Raw genomic sequence first — 18,286 nt, forward strand, 5'->3', positions numbered from 1 at the left:
GAACCCGTGTCCCCTGCATCGGCAGGCGGACTCTCAACCACTGCGCCACCAGGGAAGCCCATGCTTCAGTTTTCTTATCTGTAAAATTGTGATTAAAGATCGTACTTACCACCTCTATAGAATTGTGATTAAAGATGCTACCTACCTCATAGGGTTGTTATAAAGATTAAAGGAGTTTACACATGCTCAGCACTGTGTGGGTTTGTGTGTGTGGCGTGCTTACCCTTCAACCAATGACCAAGGATCCTGAGGGCTCTGGGAGGTCCCAGTGGGTCCTAGCTATTCCATAGGATATTGTGCCACTGGGCAACATCCATGAGTATACAACCCCCTGGGTCCCAAGCCTTCTCTGGGCCTGGACCTACTCCAAGGCAGGTGCACCCATTTGATCCAGGAGCATAGAGAGAGGAAAGAAGGAACGTGTAGGAAACAAATCCTGGTGTGTGCTGGACCATATGTGAGGTGCTTTGCAAACATTGATTTCATTTGTTTTTCATCACCTGGTGAGATAGGTGGTATCAACCCCCATCTTGTGAAAAATAGGCTCAGAGAGGTTAAGGAACATGCCCAAGGTCACACAGCACTGGGATTTATTTCAGGCCTATCTGGCTCCAGAGACTGGTCTTTCCTTCTGCAACTAACTTACTGCCCTAAGGTAGGCAGCCTTCTGGTGTGATTCTGAGGGAATGACTAAGGTGATACCCCTTATCATAAAAAATTCCCGTTTTACAGAAGTAGACATTTCAGAGACTTAAGAGATGGGGATTCCACTGACTCTCTAGATCATTTTGGGGAATATTGTCATCTTAACAATATTAAGCCTATTAAGCGTTCCAATCCATGAATGTGGGATGCTTTCCATTTATTTCAATCTTTTAAAATTACTTTCAATGTTTTGTATTGATAGTTTTCAGAAGATAAGACCTGCATTTCTTCTGTTAAATTTATTCCTAAGTATTTTATTTTTTTGTTTGCGATCATAAATGGATTTTTTCCCCCTTAATTCCATTTCGAATTGCTCATGGCTAGTGTATAGAAATAAGTTGGTTTTTGCATATTGATGCTGTACCCTGCCAACTTGCTGAACTTGTTTACTAGTTATGATAACAGTCAGCTCACTGCCCTTGGATGCCTGGCCTGCTCTGGGGTGACCTTGACCAGAGGATGGAAGAGGGGCTGGCAGGGGAAGATCTGGTGGGTGTATTTGGGGACTATGGGTCACCAGCTCAGAAAGTGCTGATGGGCCTTGCCCCTCCCAGACAGGGAGCAGTGGGGAACAAGAGATGGCGCCTCACTTGTTGATCTTGCACCCAGGGCCACGAGACGCACATGTACACGCACGCCAGCTCTGCCCTCAGAGGAGACTTGGACTCTAGGCCCATCCCTGGCCCAGGGGCATCTCAGCCCACTCTCTTCCTCAGCCCACCTCTACCTTTCCTCTCCAGTTATAGGGCCCACTGCTTCTTACCTTCTTACCCTCCCTTCCTCTCTCCTAGTTCTTCCTCAGGACTCCCCTGCAACAGGGCGACCCCCTCCTGTCCTTTAGGGCCACCCCGGGCCCTTTAGCACCCATGGGCAGCATTATGTGCTCAATAAGTGTTCCTCTCTCTGGGTGTACAGACAGAGGCATGTGTATGCTTGGGAGGAGGAGGATGGGTGAGAGAGGTGGAGGGGCAAGAGGCCTGATAGCTGGCCAGGGGCGGGGGTGGAGGGACTAGGGGAAGGCCTCTCCGGAGCTGGGACCCTGTTCTCCCACTTCCCCAGTCCCCGGGAGAGGCCCCATTCTTCTGGGACGACTCATGTGCCCCGCCCTCACCTCTGTCCCGCCTGGGCTCCCAGGCCCTGATGAAGATGACGAGATGGAGGAGGTATTTATGGCGCGTCGTCCTGGAAGAGCCGTGTGGTTTCCCAGCAACGACGTCACTGCTCACGGGAACAGCCTCAGGTGCGCCAGGCAGGTACCAACTCGCAGGAGGGAAAACTGAGGCCCGGGAGGGAGAGGGTTCACCCGAAGATGCCTCCCTGAGGGCCAGAGGGTTTCGGGAAATAGAAGCCTCCTTCCTCCCCTTTCGCCAGACCCATGGGAATTAGGGCAATTTGAACAAAAAAGCCTACTTAGGGCCTGTCCATTCCTAGGGCGAAACTCGGTGCAAGCCCACCCTGGTCTCCACCCTCCCCTGCCTGCACCCCTCTCCCCATGGTCAGGCACGTGCTGGTAGCCACCCTCTGTGGAGCGCTCCCGGGGTGAAGCCGCTGCTACACGCCAGACACTATTGGGGAAACCGAGGTAGAGGCTTTGCCCTCACTCGTGGGGAGTCTGAGAGGTGGGGTGAACCAGCAAGGCCAAGAGAGGGGACGGGGGCAAGCGGCTGTGCACAGGGCCCGTGGCAGCCGCTGAACAGAACCCCGAAGGGGCCTGGGCCTGGGGCTTTGAAGGAGGGGTGGGCCTTTTGCACCCCTAGACTCCTGGTGCCCTCTCAGCAGGCCTCGATGGGGCAAGAGGCCTTTGGCCAGTGCTGCTGCTTGCTGCCCCCTGCCAATGGCCCTGTTCAGGGTGAGGGTGACAGACACAGACGTTCCCCCTTTATTTCTAGGGCCACCGTCCACCCAGCTCTGGGTGGCTTTGCGGTTGGGGGATGGTAGCGCCTGGGGATCCTCTGTGTCTCCTTGGCAGTGCTCTGTTGGCCTCTCTCTGGGCCTCTGGGCATCCCGGGCAGGCCCCGCCCCTCAAACCCTGCACACGTCCACAGCTGGGGCCCGGGTACCTGCTGGCTGGGCTGGCTCTGGCAGCGAGGTTTCCCCATCCCTGCGACCCTGACTTGGCTCTTCCTACCTGAGCTCAGCTTGCACAGCCAGGAGACGGGGCTCTGGGGGCTTCTGGGCTGGCCACCATCTCCTGGGCCTTGGAAAAATGGTTTTATCTGCTGAGCCTCCACGGCCCTCTCTACGCGTCATCACATCTAACCTCCACAGCAGCCTTCTGAGGTGTGCACTTTCATTAAACCCGTGTCACGATGAGAGAGTGAGACCTCCGTACCCAAGGTCACAAGGGTCACAGACATGGTAAATGACAGAGCAGGAACTGCTCCCTCACCACCATGCCGGCTGTGTTCCTGGGCTCCGCCAGCGCCCTCCCCGCGCTCCTCCGGGCCCTGCCGGGGGGTAGCTGACGGGCTGTGGTCTGGGGGTGAGCTTTCAGTCTGGGGTCTTCTGCAGAGGGAGCGGACGTTCCTGTTGTGTCCTCATTGTCTGTTCCGTCTCCTCCTCACTGCTCAGGTCACAGGGTGGAGCACAGCTCAGGCCATGTGTGTAGGGGGGCGAGTGGGAGGGAGACCCTGTCTGCCCAGGATCTGATGCTCAGGGCGAAAATTGGGGAAGCCAGCCCCGGGTTGGGGTCCTCGGGAAGGGGCCCCTGGCCCCTGGCATCAGGCGTGTACCTGCGGAGGGCCCAGCCTGGCGGCGAGGGGAGCAGGGGCCCCAGAGGCCAGCAGGGCAAGTGTGCTGGGAGTCCTGGGAAGACGCTGGGGGTGTCTGCCACCTAGCCCTGGCCGACCCTGACTGGCTGGGTGACCTTGGATGAGCCTGCCCTCTCAGGGCCGCAGCCCACAGCTGTGAAGTGTGACCAGCCAGGGTCACCCCCACCTGCCCTCCTGGGTTGCCCCCTGGTCCCAGGACATAAGCCCACTTCTTGGCTGCAGGTGTTCACGTGTGTGTGAGCACGTGTGAGAGTGTGTAAGCATGTGTGATGTGTCTGGGTGTGAATGTGAGAGAGAGAGAGAGAGAGAGAGAGAGAGAGAGAGAGTGTGTGTGTGTGTGTGTGTGTGTGTGTGGAGTACGCCTGTGAGCTCTGAAGTGAGTTAAGACGGCTGCCCTGCATCCTCCCCAGACCAAGCCGCCCCTTTGGCCTAGCCAACCTCCCCACTTGCTGTAAGTGCTGGTTCCCAGGCTGCACCCCAGCGTGACCAGCACGACCCGTGGGGGGGCCTGGTAGACAGGAGGAGGGCCAGAACCCAGCAGATTTCACCGCCCAGGGATCCCACCGCGCAGCTCTGGCACTGAATCCTCACCCCCAGCCCCTCTCCAGCCCCCTGAGCAGCTTGGGGGAGGGGGGAGTCCCGTGCAGGCCTAGGGCTGGGGCGCCTTGGGGAAGAGGAAGCAAGCCCCTCTCCCCCCAACCCCGTGCCTCCTCTCTGTCCACGTCCGTAGATCATCCCAGCTCCAAATCCAGGGCTCTGGGGTGACTTGCTATGCTTTGGCGTGAAGTCTGACGACCCACAGTCCCCCCAGGATGACACCTCACCCTGGGCAGCTCTGCTCTCCAAACCCCCTAAATTTCTGAGGGCTCAGCTGGTCTGGGGTCATCCTTCCCGCTTCTGGGCAGGTGGCTTCAGAAGCCCCAGTCCTGGCCTCTCTCCATTCCAGACCTGTGTTTCCAGTAGTTTCTACACGTCGGTGGATGTGTCATCCCCACCGGAAACTCACAGCTCTGAAAGCAGTCTCTTCATCTTTGCTCGCCCCATAAGCAGCCCGCTACTCATCTTCCTGGTCCAGTCACCTGAGGCCGAATCTCACCACCTCTCAGAGAAGGAGGAGCACGGTAGGCAAGGGGAGAACTGCTCTGGGGAGGGGGGGCTTGGTCAAGCCCCTGGGGTCCCCTACGACCCCGGACGTAGGGCTGCATCTTGGAGCCTGAGCTTCCCCCGTGAGCTGTGGCCTGTTTCGGGCAGGTGGGAGGATGCATGATGTGATGATACGAGGTGCACGGTGCCGAGGAGCTGGGTGTCCTGCACTGCCATCCACCCTCCATTTTCCGTCTGCGCCCCTGTGGCCAGCAGCGCGTGGGTCTGCCTTCACAAGGATGCCTCCAACCCTTCAGCACTGCCTCCAAAATGGCCCTTGGGTAGGGCCACGCTGAACTTTGCTAAGCCACGCCCGGCTCCGAACCCTGGAGGGCTAATGTCACCTAGCCCGGGGTCCACGGCTGCCCACGTCAGCCATACTTCCACCCTGACCCCAGCGTTTCCCTACAACAGCCCACTCCCCCAGGGGGACAGCCTTAGTCTTTCCCCATCCCCTGTCTTGGTGCACGCAGTCCCTCTTGCCTGAAGGACCCTCGCTATTCTCTCCCATCCTCTCACGGGGTTCCCCAGGCCCCTGGCTTCTCTGTCAGGTGCGAAGGTCTGGAGAGGTGAAGGGGGCTTGAAGCCCGGAAAGAGATGCAGCACCAACAGGGAGCCTCCCACCTGGCTGAGTCTCCAGGTCGGTTGAATGAGCTCCCAGAAACAAGAGCTCAGCTGCCCTGCCCCAGGGAGGGGCGGGACCCTGCAGGACACGACCCATGACCTCACCTCTCCTGGCTCCCGGCAGCAGCCCTGCCCACCTCTGGAGAATTCCATGACTCAGGTAAGAGGGGCGGGGCCCTGCCAAAGTCTCAGAGCCAAGGGAACGCCGCCCTGCCACCCAGCCACCTCTGTGTCTATAGAGGTGTGCGGCCAGGACCAGAGGGCACTGCCTTCCCCGCTTAGCCAAGGGACCAGCCTCACCAGGAGGCAATGAGGGGAAGTGATGGGGCCCAGAGGGGAGTTTGGGTGATCTGCGGGGGTGGGGAGTTGGAAGCTGGAAGCTCCTACCTGGCTCAGCCTGCAGGGTGGGGAACTTAGGGAGCAGCTCTTGCAGGCAGGGCTAGCGGGCTGGGGGCCAGGCCTGGGCCTCAAGGGCTTCCTTTAGCATACAGGAGGTTACACTCAGGGCAGCCAGGTACGGCTGCATGGGTTGTGCACTGCTTAACTCTAGGAAGCACCCCACACACAGACGTTGACGTTGATATGATGGCTGGCCAATGTGTGATGGCTCCATTCTCTCTCTCTCTCTCTCTCTCTCTCTCTCTCTCTCTCTCTCTCTCTCTCTCTCTCTCACACACACACACACACACACACACACACACGCACACTTTGTTGAGTGATTTCACATCAATGTCCTGATGTGTGCACATTTCTTTTTGCCCTGTTTAAAGATGGCAGCAGCAAAATAATGGTGATTGTGGCCCAGGGCTCCAGTAACTGGGGGAATGGGTTTAAAATGGAAGAGCTGAATTGCCTTTCTTCTGAAACCCCTTTTCTAAGCCTGCTCCATGTTCCCCAAAGTCAGAATTACCATCCCCTAACTGAGACCCCAAGGACCAGGCCTGGGGCCTCCACCCTCCTTTCAGCCCAGGCCTCGGTGGACTGGAGCCACTTTCCGTTCTCAGGACCTGCCTCTTGCTTTCGTGTTGGCTGGGCCCTTCCTCATGGTGTCCCCCATGCAGACTTTGAGGTCCAGAGGAAATGTGGCCTTGTCCTCGAGGCTCCCGCGATCCCTGAAAGCCCTCATGCCACCCTGTGATCTTGACAGTCTTCAATCCAGGTGGTCATGTGACCAGTAGAATGAAGTCAAAGTGATGCTGTGTGACTTCAGGTCTGAAAAGGTGATGCACTTCTGCTTTGTTTGCTGGACGCCTGTGGTGGCGCTCTGACCGCCATGTCCAAGCCCAGCTACCTGAGGCTGCCATGCTGTGAGAAGCCCAGGCCACAGGGCGGCCACGTGTAGATATTCTAGTTGCCAGCTCCAGCTGAGGTCCCTGCCAGCAGTCCTCGAGGCCCCCGCGATCCCTGAAAGCCCTCATGCCACCCTGTGATCTTGACAGTCTTCAATCCAGGTGGTCATGTGACCAGTAGAATGAAGTCAAAGTGATGCTGTGTGACTTCAGGTCTGAAAAGGTGATGCACTTCTGCTTTGTTTGCTGGACGCCTGTGGTGGCGCTCTGACCGCCATGTCCAAGCCCAGCTACCTGAGGCTGCCATGCTGTGAGAAGCCCAGGCCACAGGGCGGCCACGTGTAGATATTCTAGTTGCCAGCTCCAGCTGAGGTCCCTGCCAGCAGTTGGCACTCGCCACCAATGAGAGTGCAGACACCTCCAGGTCACTTTGGCCCCCTGCTGTTGAGTGTCCCCCAGCTGTGGAGTCTTACCCGCTGAGCTTCAGACTTCAGGGAGTAGAAACAAGCCTTCTCCTCTGTGCTCTGTCCAAACTGCTGACCCACAGAATCTGTGAACATAATAAAATGGTTGTTCTAAGCTGCTAAATTTGGGGGTTATTTGTCATGCAGCAATAGATAAAATGAAAGAGCTGCCATCTTCTTCCTGCTCCCACCCTTGCACAGAAACCCCTTCACCAGGGTCCCCTAGGATCTCTGGGTGGATAAAGTTAATAGGCTTATTTCTGCCTGGGCTTTCTTCACCTCTCGGCCACCATTCAGGGTTTCTAGAAAATACCCTGACCCTTGGCTTCTGACATCTCCCTCCCTCCCGGTCTCCGCCTTCTCCCTCGTTGCTGGGCCTCAGTTTCCCTGATGGGCTTCCCTGTCAGTCACCCCTTGAATGTGGGTGTTCTCCAGGAACCCCCCTTAGTTTTCTGCTTATCTCCCCTGTGGCCTGGTCTGGAGGCCCCCCACCCAATCCTATCCATCTGGTCATTATCCAGGCATTGTCGGAGCATCATGGTTTACAGGTGTGGAGCTGGCCTCTAGGGACGCAGTGGGAAATGGTGCAACTCGGGCTGAGGGCGGAGGTGCTGGGAAGGATACGCAGACTTGACCGAGCTGTGTGGACGGTGGCAGTGCCCCCCAGTAACCAACTCATGGCTTTCGCGAGAATCCAAATGTAACTGCAGTTTTTCCTCTGATGCCCTTCAGCCTACTCAAGGGTGCACTGCCCAGATGGATTTTTTTGCTCACCATCGGCAAGTCAGTTCACCCCCAAAGCGTAAAAACAGAGCCTGCTGTTTCCAGTTATTCTCCCTCCCCTCGCCCTCGTCAGCTCTGATTCTGCCTGAGCGTGTGGACAGCGGGGTGAGGCACTGGGCAGCAAAGGCTGCAAGTGTCCCTGAGCACGTGCCTGGGGCCTGGTGCTGCCCTCACTGAGTGCCCCAGTGGACGGGCAGAAAGTTCAAGGTCAACAATCAATGAGCCAGCAACGCACAGGATGCGGGAAGGGATGGAAGAAGCAAGACTGGTGAGGAACTGGCTGAGGGTGGCTCCAGGGAGAGAGGGGTCCATCTTCCCAAGCCAGAGCCAGAGGATGGCGGGGCCCTGCCCTGGGTGCGTGTGTGTGTGTGTGTGTGTGTGTGTGTGTGTGTGTGTGTGTGTGTGTGTGTGTGCGGGGGTGGGGGGGCAACTGTCTGTTGTGCCCAACAGAAGAGGGAAGCAAGGAAATGGAGTTGAAAATGAAGGGGTTGCTTGTGGGACCACACTGGGAGCAAACTCACGGATCCAGGGTTATGGGCCGGATTGTGTCCCCTTCCTCACCTCTGCCCCAGTTCATATGCTGAAGCCCTAACCTTAGATTGTGACTGCATTTGGAGATAGGATCTTTAAAAGAGGTGATTAAGGTAAAATGAGGTCATTAGTGTGGGCCCTCATCCAGTAAGACTGGTGTCCTTAAAGGAAGAGATTAGGACATAGACACACAGAGGGAAGACCGTGTGAGGACACAGCGAGAAGGCTGCCATCTCCAAGCCAAGGAGAGAAGCCTCAGGAGAAATCAACCCGGCCGACACCTTGATCCCGTTCTTCTAGCTTCCAGAACTGGGAGAAATAAATGTCTGTGGTTTAAGCCCCCCAGTCTGTGATACTTATTAAGCAGCCCGAGCAGACTAAGACATGTGGGTTCCAAATCGAGACAGGAGAAGGGGCGTATGAGTGTTGGGGGGCACGGCAGTGACTTCAGATCAGGCTGTGCTTCACACCCCGACCCTGCAAGGGAGGCCTCCAGGGCTGCCCATAGCCCCCTCTGCTGGCTCTGAAGCGCCACCCCTCTCTCCCCAGTTCCTGAAGGCTCAGCTCCTTCGAAACACACAGTGAACGTGGAAGTGAACCTGGACATTCTTTAGAAAACACCCCCAGCCCACCTATCTCCCAAGATGCTGTGGCCGCAGTCGCTTCCAAAGGTGCCCAGACACATGTGTGCAAGACACACACGCACGTGCCCACATGCTTACACGCATGTCAATCTGTCATCTATTAAGATTCCAGTTTTACAAACTTGTTTTAAAATTGCCCAAAGGGCATGGAAAATAGCCCTGCTTTGAAGATGTGTGCGTTTTGGAACGGCCGTCCCAGCCGGCGTCTGGTTTCCTGGTCTCTGGACTGAGGGGCGCGGCTGGGTCTGGGCCCCCTGCTCTCCCATCTGGACTGAGGGTGAGCTGGTCTAGGGGGTGTTTTCACCGCCTGGACACCCCCTGCTCTGCCAGTGCCAGTGCTACCCGGCGTGGGCGCTTGCGCGGGCCTCAGGCTGGCAGGGTGCAGGGGGTACTGAGGCCCAGTCCTGGGAGGGCCGGGGGCCAGCGCAGCCAGGGGCTGGGTGAAACGACCCCGCACAGAGGGTGTCCCTGCCCCACACACTCGGAGCCCTGCTGGTTGGCCGGCCTCGGCAGACAAACACTTCCCCAGTAGACAGCAGGCCCTTCAGCCTTCTCCAGCCCCAGTCACCCAGCGTCCCTCACTCCACAGCCCCCTGCCATCAACCCCTCCCCAGCGTGCTGCCCCTCCTCTGAGGCCAGTTCTCCCCGCAATCCATTGGGCAGAAGAGGGGCAGGGAATGGACAGGGAGGCAGAGTCAGGAACAAGGGTTCTGCTCATTGCCTGTACCTCAGTCTCCCCTCTGTATAATGGGGACAACCTCAGGAGGTCTGCTCTGAGGAGGGACCGGGGGCTATGGTGGCCCAGAGGGGAGGCTGGCTCGCCGAGGCTCGGAGGAAGCTGCCACCTGGCAGGGGCACGGCCCCCCGGAACACCTCCTGGGGTGGCAGGGCTGTGGTGGAGCTAGGGGAGCCCAGGAAGGGAGGGATACAGGTTGGTCTAGTCCAGGGTGACTTCCTGGAGGAGGCTGGATTCAAACGGGGCCAGTGGGGCAGCCAGGACACACGCTCTGCCCTGGCCATGCTCAGAGCTGCTTCTGCTCCCTCCAGCCCGACCCACGGTCCCCCCAAGGCCCACTGTGCCAGGCTCCGGGCAGAGCTTTCTGGGGCTTAGGTGCTCCTCCCTCCCCATCCCGTCTCTTCAACACAAACTTGGGGAAACTCCTCCTATGGGGCTGCCATCCAGGTGAATTCCGTTCCCAACCAACGTGGCTGGCGGCCTGCCCGGGGCCACCCGCTGGGCTCCCACTGCCTCTAGGCCCCTCACCCCTAGTGTTCCTGCGGCCCCACCCTCGGCAGCCTCGCCATCCTCGTTACAGACAGGGCAAACAGGCTGCACAGATGCCCACCAGGTAGCCAGGCGTTTGCAAGTGGAGCCAGGGGACCGCGCTGGTCTCTGCCCCGGAAAGAGCGGCGCCTGAGGTGGGGCCGTGTGTGTTGCAGTCAACTTCGCCTTTTGGAGCCCGTGGGCCCCAGCCTCCTGCCATGCCCCCTTGGTCCCAGGTGTGTCTAGTCACCGCTCCTGCCCCAGAGGCTCACTGGGGGCCTTACAGATGCCAGCAGGGCGACGGGGTGCTCCTATAGTGCTGCCCTGAAGAGCTTCATTGTAAGTGGCCCCGACAGGGACTCCGTGGGCACGGGGGATGGGTGTCGTCTAGCCACTGGGTGGGGCTGCCTGGCAAAGACAACTTTGAGCCTGGCCTTAAGGGGAGACAGGGAGACCAGGAGAGGAAGGGGGTCCAGGGAGAGGGTGTGGGCGGATGCAGTGCGATTGAAGCTAGCACACCTCCCTGCCCAGCCCTGGTCCCCAGGGGGTTAATAAAGTAAAGCCAGGGCTCCTTTGGGGCCACCGGCTCTGAATCCCCCCATGGCTTGGGGGTGTGGGCACTGCCGAGGTCTGCATGATGAGGTTGGGAGACTGTGAGACTCTGGGGTTCAAGTCGGGAGCCTGGAGACCCCTCCCAGGCTGGGGGCTCCTCTATGTGACTCCTCAGAAGGTTCTTGAGTTCCCCAGCCTGGCCGGGTTGGGCCCCCTCAGGAGCCAGCCTGGGCTGGGCTGGAGGGGTTGTGCTGTGGCGAGGACAGATGTTTCCAGTTTGAGGGCTCGGTTGTCATAAATTGTTTGTTCCCCACCAAACCCTGTTTCCTATTAAGCCGACTCTGGGGGATGGAGGAACCGCCATTCGTCCACGTAGCCTGTGTGTGGGAGCCCTGGTGAGGAAGTGGCTATGTGTTCATCCACCATGCACACCTCCTGGCCTTCCACAAGCCCTTGCCCTGGAAACAGTCCCCTGGCTCTCGGGCAGCCTCATTCAACTGTAGAATCCGAGAGCTGGGACACAGGTGACTTCCGGAGGGGGGTTCTCTGCCTTTCCCCTCTGCCCCTGATCATAGCCTACACTGTTGGGTAACTGTCCACCCTTGCCTTTCTCTTCCTTCTTCCTAAAAGAGCCTGATTTACATTCTGGTATTCTCTCTCCTTCATACAGCCGATCCATCCAGGTTCCAGATCCTGATTCGTTTGCCGTGATGGTGGAACTCTCTCCTTGCCAATGATGCTTTAGGAATGGGTGTGGGAAGCAGTCCTGGGCATAGAAATGTGAAGGGACCTCTGGGAGAGGAACCCCACTCCCAAGCTGTGCCCTAGATGAGATCATGCCTTGATGCAACATCAGGAACTGCTGCAGCCCTCTTGTGACTATGAGCTGAGCCACTCAGAGGGTGTTAAAGCCACAGATGGGCAGAGTTTGGGTCCTTAAGATGGCATTGGGTGCTGCATTAGCCCTCTCTGGGACTTCCTATTATGTGAAATTATACTGGCTATTATTTTTTTCCCCCTATAGTTTTTAGCATTTGTAAAAAATTTTTATTTTATTATTAATTTTGGCCGAGTTGGGTCTTCGTTGCTTCATGTGGGCTTTCTCTAGTTGCTGCCAGCGGGGGCTACTCTTTCTTGCAGTGCACGGGCTTCTCACTGCGGTGGCTTCTCTTGTTGCAGAGCACGGGCTCTAGGCATGCGGGCTTCAGTAGCTGTGACACGTGGGCTTCAGTAGTTGTGGCCCACGGGCTCTAGAGCGCAGGCTCAGTAGTTGTGGCGCACGGGCTTAGTTGCTCCGCGGCACGTGGGACCTTCCCGGACCAGGGATCGAGCCCATGTCCCCTAGCACTGGCAGGCAGACTCTCAACCACTGTGCCACCAGGGAAGTCCCCTAGCTCTTATTTATTGAGTGCTTATCATGTTCTAGAAACTGTGCTAAATGCTGGCATATTCAACAAATATTCCTTGAGGTCAGGTACTGTTATGGGTGGGGTAGACACACAGAAATCAGGCATAAACCCCTGACTTAGAGAATTTACATTCTCCATGCTTTAAGTACTATCTCACTTAAGATTCAAACAGCGTGAGGTAAAGTGACAGATGCCACACTGTGGCTCATGCAGCACACTCCCACCCCTGTGGACTGGGCTTTCCTGACAGAGGCTGGAGAGCAAAAATGCTTCACTTTCTAGGCTCTCCTGCAGCTGGGGCTCTGCATGCACCCAGCTTTCCCGAAGTGCTCCGGCTGAGACTTGGAAAGTGAAGAGTGAGCATCCGGTGGTGGCAGGTACATGGGCATTTGGGCTTGGTTCCTCTTGGGCAGCTGTGGGCAGAGTTTAGTGGCTGGTCTCTTAGCTGCGTGGATGGGTGCTGAGTGCTGGGTGAGGCCGCAGCCAAGCTGCCTCTCAGTCCTGGGGAGCAACTGGCCATTTCTCCTGGCCGTGTAGCACGTAAGCTTAGTTCCCCAGCCCAGCCCGGAATTTGGTGGCTACCTAATACCCAGAAATAAATCCTTTTCTGCCTAAATTAGCTCGCGTAGACTACATGATTGCTGCAAATAACATCACCTAAAATGTGCCATTGAGCTTGAGGAGGTGGTTGGGTGGTAGATGGTTAAGAATCCACCCACTGTGGCTGAAAATCCAGTGTCCCCTGTTAGGCAGTGGGAAAGTATTAGGCCAAGCTGCTTCCTCTCTTGCGTAGGAAGGAGGGCTATGGCCAGGCACTGAGCTGGGGGCAGGGACAGGGTGACTTTGGGTTTATCCTCTTTGAGGAGCGTGTGTGGTGCTCTTTGTGGGGAAACGAGACTGCATGCGGATGTTGGATAAGGGAAGGTAGAGACCAGCAGGTGGAACCCTCCTTTACTCCCTTTGCAGCTGCAATAGCAATGTTGAGCCTTCCAGCCCATGAATCTAATACGCTTCCACTTACTTAGGGCTTTAATTTCACTCTTTTTTTTAAGATTGATCTCTGGGAACTTAATGGATTTTAAAAATGCTACTGTAAATGGTACACTTAAAAATTTTCATTTTCTAATTGTTGCTGGCATATAGAAATACAAGTGATTTTTGTATATGACCTGGCACCCAGAAACCTCGCTCATTCTGCTAGTTTATTGGTAGATTCTTTTAGATTATCTGAAGTAATCATGTCATCTGCACATGATGACAGTTTTTCTTTCCGTCTAATCCAATTTTACCTTTTTTCTTTTTTAAAAAAACACTAGGCTAAGACCTCAGGTACTATTTCCCCCCAACACACAGTGAAACTGAAAGAATTGTACAGTGGACACCTGTATACCCACCATCTAGATTCTACCATTCTAGATTTTATGAAGCTTACCAAACTAGTTTTATCACACATCTCTCCATCCTTCTATTCATCCATCAATCCATTCTTTTCCCCGTTTTGTGATGCATTTCAAAGTAGTTGCAGACATCAGTATACTTTCCCCTAGTACTTTGGCATGTATATCATTACCTAGTACCATCTTGAATAGAGGTGTTAATGGACATCATTTTCTTGCTCCCAATCTTAGGAGGAAAGTTTTTGATATTTTAAGTATGATGTGTTTGCTGTAGGTTTTTTGTAGATATCTTTATCAAATGGACATTTCCTTATTTTTCTAGTTTGCTTAAACATATCACCCAATGATTTTTGAATTTTATCAAAAAATTTTGTCCACACCTATTATCATTTACTTTTCTTTCTTTATTCTGGTAATGTGAATGACTCATTGATTTTTGAATGATAAGTCCAATTTAATCTTTTATATATTGCTACTTTCTATTTGCTAATGTTTTGTTTAGACCTTTCGCATCTACAATAACGAGAAAGACTGGCCTGCAATTTTAGTTTCTTATACTGTTCCTGTCAGATTTTTGACATCTAAGTTTATGCTGGTCTCATAAAATCAATTTGGAGGTTTTCTATTTTCTGGAAGGGTTTGTGTAAGATTGGCATTATTTCTTTCTTAGATGTTTGGTTGAATTCACTAGTGAAGCCATCTGGGCCTGTCGATTTCCTTGTGAGGAGATTTTAAATTATGTATTCAATTTAGGCAATAGATATAGGATGATTCCAATTTTCAAGACCTTCTGATGTCAGTTTTAGAAAGCTATTTTTTTTAAATACAGAAATATGTTCATTTAATCCAAAGCTTTATTGAGGCATAATTGACATACAAAAACTGCATATATGTAAAGTGCACAATTTGATTAGTTATGACATATGTATACACTCCTGAAACATCACTCCATCTAGATTTAGAATTTATTAGTATCTATAACATCCTCTTAAATATTTTTAACGTCTGCCTAATCTGAATGAGTTCGCCCATTTTTACTTCTGATACCAGTTATTCCTCTGTCCCTCTCCCACTCTCCCACCTGTTCTCCTTCCTTCTTGATCAGTCTTGTTACAGGGTTGTCAATCCCTTTAAAGAACCAACTTTTCACTTTCTTGATTCCCTTTATCGTATATTTGTGTTCTATATTTTGGCTTTTATTTATGGGTTTCATTTGCTTTTTCTTTAAAATTTAATTTCTAGGTGGTTGCTCAGATAGTTGATTTTCAGCCTTTCTTCTATTTGAACATATGCAGTTAAAGGTATAAATTTATAAGCATAATTTCAGTTGCAACTCACAATTTTTCTTCTCCCTAAGTTTCAATATGTAGTATTTTCATTATTCAGCTTGAAATAATTCAAATTATCTTTATGATTTCTTCTTTGACAGATGGGCTATTTAGAAATCTATTTAACTTCCAAATATATGAGGATTTTTACATTATCTTTCTGTAATTGATTTCTACCTTAACTGCACTGTGGTCATATTTCATTGGAATTAACTCTCTTGAAGTTGTTGAGACTTGTTTTATAGCTCAGCATACAAATTTTGGCACATGTGCCATTTGTGTTTGAAAAGGAAGCCGTTGAATGTAGTGTTCTACATGTACCTATTTGGCCAAGCTTTCTAACTGCATTGTTTAAATTTTCTATAACTTGATTTTTGTATGCTTGTTTTTACTATTACTGAAATAGATGTGCTAAAATCTCACTATGATTGCATATTTGCCAAAATTTCCTAGTTCTATCAACTTTTAAATTTGAGATTGTATCACTAAGTGCATAAAATTTAGAGTTACTACCTCTTTCTGGTAATTGAATTGACTTTTTATTTCTAATAAAGTTTTTGCCTTAAAGTTTGCTGTAATATTAATATAGCTACACCAGTTTCCTATAGTTTCTGTTTGCTGGGTGTATATTTCTCCATCCTTTTCTTTTTCAAAATTCGTATTTTTTTATTAATTAAATTTTTTATAGATTTCATTTAAAAATTTTTTATTTTATTATTTATTTTTGGCTGCATTGGGTCTTCGTTGCTGCATGTGGGCTTTCTCTAGTTGCAGCGAGCAGGGGCTACTCTTCGTTGCGGTGCGCGGGCTTCTCATTGCGGTGGCTTCTCTTGTTGTGGGGCATGGGCTCTAGGTGCGTGGGCTCAGTAGTTGTGGATTGCAGGCTCTAGAGAGCAGGCTCAGTAGTTGTAGCGCACAGGCTGAGTTGCTCCGCAGCATGTGGGATCTTCCCGGACCAGGGCTCAAACCAGTGTCCCCTGCATTGGCAGGCAGACTCTTAACCACTGCATCACCAGGGATGTCCTCAAAATTCGTATGTTTTAAAAAGTGCTTCTTGTAAACAGCATATAGTTGTTTTTATTTTCATTTTTTACTGTTAAATTCTTTTCTTCTAGTTTTATTGAGATGTAATTGACATACAGCACTGTACAAGTTTGAAGTGTACAGAATAATGATTTGACTTACATATATCATGAAATGATTACCACAGTAAGTTTAGTGATCACCCATCATCTCATACAGATACAAAATTAAAGAAACAGAAAAAAAAGTTTTTCCTTGTGATGAGAATTCTTAGGATGTATTCTTTTAACAATGTTCATATATAACTTACAGCAGTATTAAATTATATTTATCATGTTGTACATCACATCCCTAGATCTTATAACTACTATGGTAGTTCTTTTTAAATCAAGCCTGACAATCTTTGTCAACACTTGAGTGTTAGTTAGCCCATTTACATTTAATGTAATAATGGATTTATCATGTATATCTTACAACCTGCTTTCTATTTGTACCACCTATTCTTTTTTCTTCCCTCCTTTTGCAGCTCTTAAACCTGTTCATTGAATTATTCCATATTCCCTCATTGGCTTGAAAGTTACACACCTTTTAACTAATATTTATTACAATACACATCCTAGACTTATCAAAGTCTAACATTAAATTGGATTTTTAAAAACTCTCTTCTTGGATGATGCAAGGGTCTTAGAACACTTAAACCCTATTAAAAGCCCTCCCCACCTATATACCTTTACTTGAACACATTTCGATATATATTTAAACTTCACAAGACATAATTATTTTTATGTAGTTAGTATTTATGTTACCTGTACATTTCTCATTTTCATTGCTCTTCAATCTTTCCTGAAGCTCTATCCTTACATTTGGGATCATTTTCCTTCTGCCTTTAGAATACTTTTAATTTTCCTTTAGGGTATGTGTGCTGATGAATTCTTCCAGCTGTTTGTGTAAAAATGTCTTTACTTCTTCTGCATCCTTGCAGGATATTTTCCCCAATTAGAAAATTCTAGGTTGGCAGTCATTTTCTTTCAGCACTTCAAAGGCTGTTTCTGCTGAGAAGTTAGCTGTCAGTTTAATTGTTGCTCCTTTGATGGTAATCCCTCTCCTACCCACGCCTCACCCCTCAGTAGCTTTAAAATTTTTCCTTTTCTTTGGTTTTCAACAGTTTTACTGTGATGTGTCTAGGTGTGGATTGTGGTGTTTTTTTTTTTTTTTTCAGTACGTGGGGGCCTCTCACTGCTGTGGCCTCTCCTGCCGTGGAATGTAGTTAGTATTTATGTTACCTGTACATTTCTCATTTTCATTGCTCTTCAATCTTTCCTGAAGCTCTATCCTTACATTTGGGATCATTTTCCTTCTGCCTTTAGAATACTTTTAATTTTCCTTTAGGGTGTGTGTGCTGATGAATTCTTCCAGCTGTTTGTGTAAAAATGTCTACTTCTTCTGCATCCTTGCAGGATATTTTCCCCAATTAGAAAATTCTAGGTTGGCAGTCATTTTCTTTCAGCACTTCAAAGGCTGTTTCTGCTGAGAAGTTAGCTGTCAGTTTAATTGTTGCTCCTTTGATGGTAATCCCTCTCCTACCCACGCCTCACCCCTCAGTAGCTTTAAAATTTTTCCTTTTCTTTGGTTTTCAACAGTTTTACTGTGATGTGTCTAGGTGTGGATTGTGGTGTTTTTTTTTTTTTTTTCAGTACGTGGGGGCCTCTCACTGCTGTGGCCTCTCCTGCCGTGGAGCGCAGGCTCCAGACGCGCAGGCCCAGCGGCCATGGCTCGCAGGCCCAGCGGCCATGGCTCACGGGCCCAGCCACCCAACGGCACGTGGGATCCTCCCGGACCGGGGCATGAACCCGCGCCCCCTGCATCAGCAGGCGGACTCCCAACCACTGCGCCACCAGGGAAGCCCCTGGATTGTGTTTTATTTATCCCATTTGCGATTTGTTGGGGCTTCTTGAATTTATGGTTTGATATCTTTCATGAGTTTTGGAAAAGCTCTCAGCCAATATTTATTTAACTAGCCCACTCTTTTACGCTTTTGATATCCTCACTGTATCCGTCGCGTCTCTTAACCCTCTATTTGCTATCTTTTAAAAATTTATTTATTTTTGGCTGTAGTGGGTCTTCGTTGCTGCACGTGGGCTTTCCCTAGTTGCGGCGAGCGGGGGCTTCTCTTGTTGCGGACCACGGGCTCTAGGCGTGCAGGCTTCAGTAGTTGTGGCACATGGGCTCAGTAATTGTGGCTCGCGGGCTCAGTAGTTGTGGCTCACGGGCTCTAGAGCGCAGGCTCAGTAGTTGTGGTGCATGGGCTTAGTTGCTCTGCGGCATGTGGGATCGCGTTCAGGCTTAGTTGCCCCATGGC

General features: G+C 51.6%; 1 long non-coding RNA gene across 1 annotated transcript; it reads left to right on the plus strand.

Annotated features, from left to right (window-relative positions):
- Positions 1–4,401: 4,401 nt before the first annotated feature.
- On the plus strand, positions 4,402–17,167 carry LOC129391591 (uncharacterized). Its single transcript, XR_008615991.1, has 5 exons — positions 4,402–4,597; positions 5,151–5,403; positions 7,729–8,047; positions 8,860–8,981; positions 11,106–17,167. It is a non-coding gene; the product is annotated as an uncharacterized lncRNA (long non-coding RNA).
- Positions 17,168–18,286: the final 1,119 nt, after the last annotated feature.

This window comes from Physeter macrocephalus, chromosome 19, assembly GCF_002837175.3.
Source record: "Physeter macrocephalus isolate SW-GA chromosome 19, ASM283717v5, whole genome shotgun sequence".
Taxonomy (NCBI): Eukaryota; Metazoa; Chordata; class Mammalia; order Artiodactyla; family Physeteridae; genus Physeter; species Physeter macrocephalus.